Source organism: Dipteris shenzhenensis, unplaced genomic scaffold (genome assembly GCF_047967505.1).
Source record: "Dipteris shenzhenensis isolate YYH24624 ecotype China unplaced genomic scaffold, Dip_SZ_1.0 scaf0476, whole genome shotgun sequence".
Classification (NCBI taxonomy): domain Eukaryota; kingdom Viridiplantae; phylum Streptophyta; class Polypodiopsida; order Gleicheniales; family Dipteridaceae; genus Dipteris; species Dipteris shenzhenensis.
This window is the reverse complement of record NW_028239782.1, coordinates 23,559-32,500: the sequence shown is the minus strand read 5'-3', so window position 1 is coordinate 32,500 and position 8,942 is coordinate 23,559. Positions and strand designations below refer to the sequence as shown.

General features: G+C 44.2%; 2 non-coding genes across 2 annotated transcripts; both read right to left on the bottom strand.

Moving 5' to 3' along the window:
• Positions 1-277: 277 nt before the first annotated feature.
• Positions 278-349, bottom strand: TRNAN-GUU (transfer RNA asparagine (anticodon GUU)). Its single transcript has one exon. It is a non-coding gene; the product is annotated as a tRNA-Asn (tRNA).
• Positions 350-4,378: 4,029 nt separating this feature from the next.
• Positions 4,379-4,452, bottom strand: TRNAP-GGG (transfer RNA proline (anticodon GGG)). Its single transcript has one exon. It is a non-coding gene; the product is annotated as a tRNA-Pro (tRNA).
• Positions 4,453-8,942: the final 4,490 nt, after the last annotated feature.

Here is an 8,942-nt window from a genome sequence, read left to right as displayed (position 1 = left end):
CCATTATTAGAGCTTAAAATAGGCATGATATTGAATCCTCTATCGGTTGATCGACTATATGGTTATAGTCCCGATTCGGCATACGGGTGTGGGAGAACTACCTCATTACTGAGAATCTCGAATGTGGATAATGTAAATCTTCAAAGATACTATCGGTTTCTACGATATATATTATGAGGAGGTACCTCCCCCTCCCCTGACGTAAGTGAAGTATTATCCCTATTGAAGGGAGGTACATCATCTAGACTATCTTCTATCCTACTGGAAATGGATGAATCTCCCCGGGTGGGATTTGAACCTACGACCAATCGGTTAACAGCCGACCGCTCTACCGCTGAGCTACCGAGGAAAGTGGCAGATGATTCAATCCCATATACTTCCAGAGACTCTTGTTCCTTGAGCCGCCCCTTGATCTGCAAGACGTTAACCACTCGAAGACCCAAAGCTTTCTTCGAGACTTCATGAACCTCGCGTACACCCTAACTCTCATTATAGGAAGAAGCAGTAATGATAGCAATCCCTTTTGCCTTCTCGGATAGAGCCTACGAATCGGGGGGGGGGCTGGTGTGGAAGATCTCGGTCATGGTTGATCTTGGTCGTGATTGATCGCCCCCCCCCCAACCCCAAGATGCATATCGATCGATCACCAATCACTAGTTTCTATTTCTCCTTTTCAAAAAACATAGTATAATAGTCACAGGATACTTATAGAGGTATAAGGAATATCTTGGAAAGGAGAAGAAAAAAACTCTTAGGAGACAAGAGAAACGAAGGCAGTTAGCAGTAGAATAATACCAATCATCAATCCGAATGAATAAGAAGATACTCTCCCGCCCTCCCCATATCTTGCGCTTTCTCCACCTATGGAACTCAAAATACCGGTGCCATTAATAATTCCGTCAATTACCCATTGGTCGAAAAGAAGAGTTAACTCACCCAGGAATCGAATACCTCTCACTAGAAGGATATCGTAGTAATGATCGATGTAACCCCGGTTGTGTGACCAGTCCCCAATGAGACGGTTAAATGAACCCATAGATTGTTTGGCAAAAGGATCAATATCACCGCAAGGTTGTGTGTGAGAGGATATCGGTCCATAAATCACGTAGGAGATAGATATTCCGGCTAGTGATAGACCAACCGAACCTGCTGAATCTATTAGCAATTGTACCAAATTTTCGGGATTGTTGTTGTCCTCTGAAAAGCCTGCAAGGGGAGTTAACCACTCGGATAGCAAATCGGGACCAGTTCTCCTCCAGCGAGATTGACTCCTATTGATCCAACCAACGAAGTTGGTATCGACAGTACTACTGAAGGCAATACCATCGAAACGTCTGATTCCTTAGGATATAGAGACTCAGAACGAATATTGGACTCTGCAGAAACTTTTCTATCGACTGAATCTTCCCCGTCATAACCTCCTGCTGAATCGACTCCTTCGTCTCGCGGGGGTGGAGGAAACATCATACCCATCTCCACTCGTTGCTATCGTTTTGGTGTTACACTCCGAATGACACTATTCATAGAGGAATGGGGATGAATTGGTACCGCCACCGGCGCGTAGATTCCCCCTCAAACGTGAGGAGATAGATGCGGAACATGTAGAAAGCAGTTGGAACTGCTGTGAATGAGGCTATACATCCGGGGGGAAGGAACGTAGCCAACTCTTTGCAATAATTTCATCTTTGGACCGGAAACGAGCTAGAGGTGGTATACCACAGAGAGAGAGAGTACCTGAAAGAAAAGTGATTCCAGTAATTGGATTTCGCGAACCACCCGTGGGAGACATATTTTGACTTCTATTGGGAGAGTATCCGACAACCCTTTCCATCGAATGAATTACTGAACCGGATCCGGGAAATAGCAAAGCTTTGGGATGGGCATGTGTAATGAGGTGAAACAACGAAGGTTTATAAGCAACCGAGACCTAGAGCCAGCATCATGTAGCCCAATTGAGACATAGTAGAATAAGCTAAACCTTTCTTGATATCCTTCTGGGCAAGAGCTATCGTCGCTCCCAGTAGAGCCGTTATTCCGCCTATCCAGGAGATAACATTCATGCTTAGAGGTAAGGTTTCAAACAATTCAAGCATTCGAGCTACAAAAAAAATTCCCGCAGCTACCATAGTAGCGGCGTGTATAAGAGCCGAAATAGGTGTGGGTCCTTCCGTTGCATCGGGCAACCATACGTGGAGTGGGGATTGTGCAGATTTAGATACCGGACCCAAAAATGGTAGAGGAGCACATGTATTGGCAAGGGAGGAGCCGGCGCTGTTGTTATCAATCAACTCACTAAATCAATCACACGATTCGCGGATCTCGAAACTACCAGTTATCCAATACGTACCTAATATACCCAATAATAATCCGAAATCTCCTGTACGATTAGTTGCAAAAGCTTTTTGGCAGGCATTAGCAGCACTTGGTCGTGCGAACCAAAAACCTATCGGCGAGTAAGAGCACATCCCTACTAATTCCCGAAAAACATGAATCTGTATTGGATTGGGACTGAACACTAATCCTGACGTGGAGGCAGTGGAGAAACTTAAATAGACGGGAAACCTTACGTATCCCTAGTCGTGACGCATATGACTATCACTGTAAATCATAACCAAGACACCTATGGTGGTGACTGATATCGACGTAATGGAAGTAAGTGAATCAACTGAAAATCCTATCTTTGGAGAAATATCGTCGTTGGGAATCCATGACCATGAGTATTCAAAAGTGGAGCGACCAGTAACTTGTGCCAGAATGTTGCGATAGAGACGGACATAGCTGCGGCTAATGAAAGAACACTGAGCATAGCACGTATACGACGAAGGCTCTTAGTGGCTTTTGGAAAAAGAAACGATGCCAATCCGATCAAACCAGAGGTTACGAATGGGCGTGAGGGGACAATCCAAGCACATTCATAAGATAATTCCATAAACATATTTAACCCGGGTTGGAACTCTTTCTGTCAATAGTTGTCAGATATATGGAGCGTCGAAGAATGGAATATATATGGACAGGTGAGATCACGCGTATCAAACCGAATAATCCATTTGTTTCTCGTTCTGGTGCGAGCCCGGCGTCGAGACTTGACAGGAATCAAATGTGTCGGAGATACTTATCTAGGTTCCATTTTTTGACCCCAAACCGATTGAGTTGTTTTGGGTTATTTTTCACACGACAAGACTATTACGGATAGACATGCAGCAATTGATACTGGAGGAAAACAACTCCGAGTAGAACCGGGGAGATTCTATGATGTTCGTCACTTCGCTCTGCTTGGGCACAACGCATCAGAGTCCAATACGGTAATGTCGATATATCGAGTTTCATTGGTTTGTCACGGATCCAAAATTGATCTCGGACATCCCCGGCTGAGTAACGCAACTGCTAGGGGGCGCGTCTTGCATCCCTGTTTCGAGAGGAAGAAAGTGATACGGAAGATCCATTCTAAGAAGAAGACGCGAAGGAAATCGGGATACAGACAGGATTTGGTTCGATCTGTAGTAGATCCCATTTGCTTAAATGGAAAGGAGTTGGTTGGTTAGCAAATTGTTATCATAAAGAAGTCAATGATTCTTGCTGGGATTCTTTTGCATAGAATGGAAACCCAGTTCCCCCAGTTGTTCCCCTTCTAATGATTCTACGCAATCACCCCCTCCCTCATTATATTGATTCTACTCGTACGTATCAACATACTCGTCGCATTCATTTCGATGATAAAACCGAATAGATAGATTTCAATTATGGCAGTTCCAAAAAAACGTACTTCTAGGTCGCGGAGGAAGATTCGCAATCATATTTGGAAGACCCAAACTAATGAAGTAGCATCGAAAGCTTTTTCTCCAGCTAAATCCATTTTGACTGGACGGTCGAGAAGTTTTTACTATGTGACAAATGAAAAAATTTCTGAAACTGGTCAGTAGTACTCCCCGGTTGTAACAGGAATTGCCGTATCAATAGGACGTGGGGTCGGTCGGAATAGATAGTGAACTATTTGTTTGTTGGAACGGGAAGACGAGATAAGTGATTGTCAGGGAACTTATTGATGAATTTGGATCCCTAGTAAGTAGTACGGGTACATGTTGATATTATTGCGTGACGGTACCGTGCGGTAAATAAAATCCAAAATACTAACAGAGTTGTATCAATGAATGTTGGTAATAAACACGAGGGGGGGGGGGTTACGTGCATGAAGAAGGAGCCCAATCCCTCTCTTCCTTCCTATGATACAAGGGTCTCGATCACGATCATCGATTTATCTCTATCCCTACTACGAATGGGTATGGGTCGATAACACCCAAAGAGAATCGGGAGATAAATCTGCGTTCCCGGAACGGGAACGTCTTCTATTCCGTTTAAAATATGTTCCGACCTCGTTTATTCGGAATAGCAGGATTTGAACCTGCGACCTCCATCACCCCAAGATGGCACGCTACCGAGCTACGCCATATCCCGTTATTCCTATACAAGTATAGCGCCGTATACCTAATCAACTATAGACATGGAAGGTCCCTTGTTGTGCGTGTGTACTCTCCCCCAGGAAGATTGACGATTCACCCGAAGATGTGATATCATTAATTACGATAAGTATAACGAGTAGCGAGCCGCTATGGTGAAATTGGTAGACACGCTGCTCTTAGGAAGCAGTGCTAGAGCATCTCGGTTCGAATCCGAGTAGCGGCATTTAATTTCAACCTGCAGGCGAGGGCTGTGTCTGATACAACCACTGGGAAAAGCAGTAGGAATAGGGAATTCTCCCCGTTTCGGACGTTTAAGGGGTAAACCCGAAATCTCCTGGGAATAATGGGTGGGTGGTACATACTCTCCAAAATCTCACTAATTCACTGGATTCTCCTCATTACGATTCACACCGATATAGAGCACATATTCGCTCACATTTCTTTTCTTACGCTTCTTTCCGTCACTCTGTTTCACCGGATGGGGCTGGCTCGCAAGCTCAAGAGACTCATTAGTTTGAGCGTTGGAGGTATGACAATTGCTTTCATCTGTATAACGGGATTTACGACGATTCGTCGGATTCAACCCAAACATCTACCACCGAGCAATCTACATGAATCATCTATGTTTCTTTCACGGAGCTTCTCCCCAATGCATGTAATTATGAGAATTAGGAGTCGGAACGAATGGTCAGGTGCAGTCACGGCACCAGGTGCCATGTCGACCCATGGATTCGCAACTCTGGGTCTTCCTGAGGAAATGCAACAATCCACACCGTAGTACCTGCTCTGCAACCTCATCGGTTAATGACGCATGTAAGTATGATGCCACTAAGCCATGTGACTTCGTTATGTGGATCTCCATCAGCAACATCTCCACCGATTGCCACCTATGACGCAGAACAATTTTCTAATCCCCGGTCCAAATCAGAATTTCCTACCTGGGACCCCCTCTCGGGAGTGGATATACACTGCTACGAGCAGGCAGGAAGTAATCCGAGAAACAGTTTTCATCGACTATCCTTGAATTCACGGTAGGTGCCGATTGATCCACCAATTGGACGATGGAGTTATCGAATCATCAGCTTAGGGTTTCCTCTACTGACTGTTGGTATTCTCTCTGGAGCAGTGTGGGCTAATGAAGCGTGGGGATCCTACTGGAGCCGGGACCCTAAGGAAACCTGGGCATTAGTGACTCGGCTGATATATGCTATTCATCTCCATACCAGAATAACTAGTGGTTGGCAGGGGGAAGGGCCTGCTATTGTAGCATCTACAGGATTCTTCATTGCTTGGATTTGTTTCTCAGGGGTTAATCCACCAGGAATCGGTTTACATAATCACGGGTGGCTTACTTAATAATTAGGTAGAAGACCGCTAATTCGATCGGGGGGAGAGATAACAAAAAATGTTACCTCGTCAGATGCTTGAAGTGTTACATGTAATCAATTCGTGATTTGAATCAGAGTCTGCATGAGGAATCGCGCTGTGGATTCCTCACCCAGACATTCATGCAATTACGTCGCCAGCGGCATGGATTCCCACTGCCTTCCCTTATAGGAATTAATACCAGAACCGCTTCCAAGAGTAATCCTCATTGAATAGATATGTTCGACTACCGATCCAAACGATACTGCGTTTTATTGCCCCTCTACTATCCCATAAAAGAGTACGGAACCAGGATAGATAGTATTTTGTGATTCCGTAGAGATGCAACCATGTCTGGATACAGACCGATACCGAGGATTGGTAAAGAGAGACAAATCGATATGAATATTTCCCGCGGTCCGGAATCAACTGAATATGGATCCGAATAGTTGGATATTCTGTATCCGTAGAATATTCGACGTAACATAGATAACAAATAAATGGGAGTTAATACTGTACCAATCGCTTCGACTACTACAACCGATAACTTAGATATAGATGAATAATGCTGATTAGTCACTATTCCTGGAAATACCATCAATTCCGATACAAACCCACTCATCCCGGGTAATGCAAGGGATGCCATTGAGAAGATACTAAACATAGTAAATATCCTGGGCATTGGGGTAGCCATCCCCCCTAATTGATCGAGATAAAGGGTACGTGTCCTATCGTAACAAGTCCCTGCAAGGTAAAATAGAGCGGCACCTATTAACCCATGGGAAATCATTTGTAACACAGCTCCATTAAGACCCGTATCTGTCACGGATCCAATTCCAATTGTTACAAAACCCATATGGGAAATTGATGAATACGCTATTCTCCTCTTAAGGTTACGCTGACCCGGCGGAATCAGGGATGCATAAACAATTTGGACTGATCCGAATAGCACCAACCACGAAGCAGGTATGGAATGAGCATGAGGTAATAATTCCATATTAATTCGAATCAATCCATACCCTCCCATTTTTAGTAATACCCCAGCCAGCAACATACATGTGCTGTAATGTGCTTCCCCATGAGTGTCTGGCAACCAAGTATGAAAAGGGAATATTGGCAGTTTCACGGCATACGCCACGAAGAATCCTAGATAAGAAAGCACTTCTAGTGATATAGGATGTGATCTGCTTGCCAAATCTCGGATATTGAAGGAGGGTTCCTGGGTCCCGTAGAAACCCATAGTTAGGGCTCCTATTAGGAGAAAGATAGAACCACCAGCTGTGTATAGAATAGACTTCGTGGCTGAGTATAGACGTCTCTTCCCACCCCACATACATAAAAGTAGGTAGATTGGGATTAATTCCAACTCCCACATAGGAGAGGAAAGCGAAATGTCTCGAGAAGCAAACAGTCCTATTTGGCCGCTATACATGGCCAACATCAAGAAATAGAATAGACGTGTATTCCGCGTAACTAGCCAAGCTGCTGAGGTTGCCGAAGTAGTGACAAATCCTGTCAGTAGAATGAGACCCATGGAGAGTCCATCAATACCTGAACTCCGATGGGAATTGATTGAATTTATCCAACTAGAATCCTCCACCAATTGAATGCATTGATCATCGATATGGAAGTGACAATGAAAGATATAAATGATTAGTAGAAATTCCGATATACAAATGCCTGGGGTATACCACCGAACGATCTTATTCCCATTGGAGGGAAGCATTGGAAATAGCGAACCCGCCAGAATCGGAAAAAGAACAATTGTGGTTAACCAGGGTACGTTACTCATCGTGGATGGAAAAATATTTTAGCGGGGGGGAGGGGGGGGGAATCTTAATACCCCAACTCATACTCAATAGAATTGAGTATGAATCTTTGAGTATGAGTTGGAAAGAAAACGATTCGATTCTTGAATCTCTTTCTTGACCGATGAATCAATAAGCTAGACCCATACTACGAGTCGTCTCAGCTCCCGGATAGACGCGTACACTCGAGGAATCTGTTGGACAAGCGGATTCACGTCTCTTACAACCTACACAGTCTTCTGTTCTAGGAGCAGAAGCAATTTGATTGGCTTTACACCCATCCCGGGGGATCGTTTCCAATGCATCTGTCAGACAGGCTCTTACGCATTAGGTGCAACCAATACATGTGTCATAGATCTTTACTGAATGTGCCGTCGAATTTGTTCACTCCTATTGGATTGACGTGTCAAAGATATTCTCCTGTTGGGGTTGTTGAGGTGTACCTACCCTCCCCCCTGCCCCCTACCCCTTATTTTCCATTCAATCAAATCTAAGATTTGTATTGATTTGGTTTTTCCGCATCTACCTACATAGACACTCCGTGGGTGGAACTCTCCCATCATCCTCGTGAAATGAATGGGTTCTGCAATATGGGGAGGGACGGTACAAGACAATTTTAAGGAACGGGATAGGTAGGGATTCAGATAGGTATGACATAATTTTTCGGAATGAAATGCAATTGTTAGGGGGAAAACGACAGCATTACCAGCTGGATGTGATACACCTGCATTGAATAGCGATTCGCCCAAATAAATAGCGTCATCGACGAATCAATTACCATTTTAACAAATCAAATTGATCGATACGAGTCGATCTTCTATTACGCTGGATGACCGAAGCAATGGATAACCCAATAGCAGCTTCGGCAGCTGCAACGGCTATTACGGATATTGAAAAGATTTCCCCCTTCATTTGTTCATTGTCAAAGAAATTGGAGAATGCTACGAGATTTATATTAATGGCATTCAGAATCAGCTCAAGACACATCAGTGCCCTAATCATGTTTCGACTCGTGATTGATCCGGAAAAGCCAACGCGATAGGGATAAGCACCTAGAATCAGTCCATGTTCGAGCATGATGTATTAACCCCCCGGAAACTTAATTGGTTAACCTACGAGATGAGTTTACGAGAAGTTGTAATTAATTAGAAAGATGGGGAGTCATCTCCAGACGACGAAGCAGGTTCTTCGTCGGGTCTGGTTATTCCTTCACCACGAGCCATTGTAATCGCCCCTACTGAAGCCACTAGGAGGAGGATAGAAAGGAGTTCGAATGGAACCAGAAATTGTGTTAACAATTGGTATCCAATTC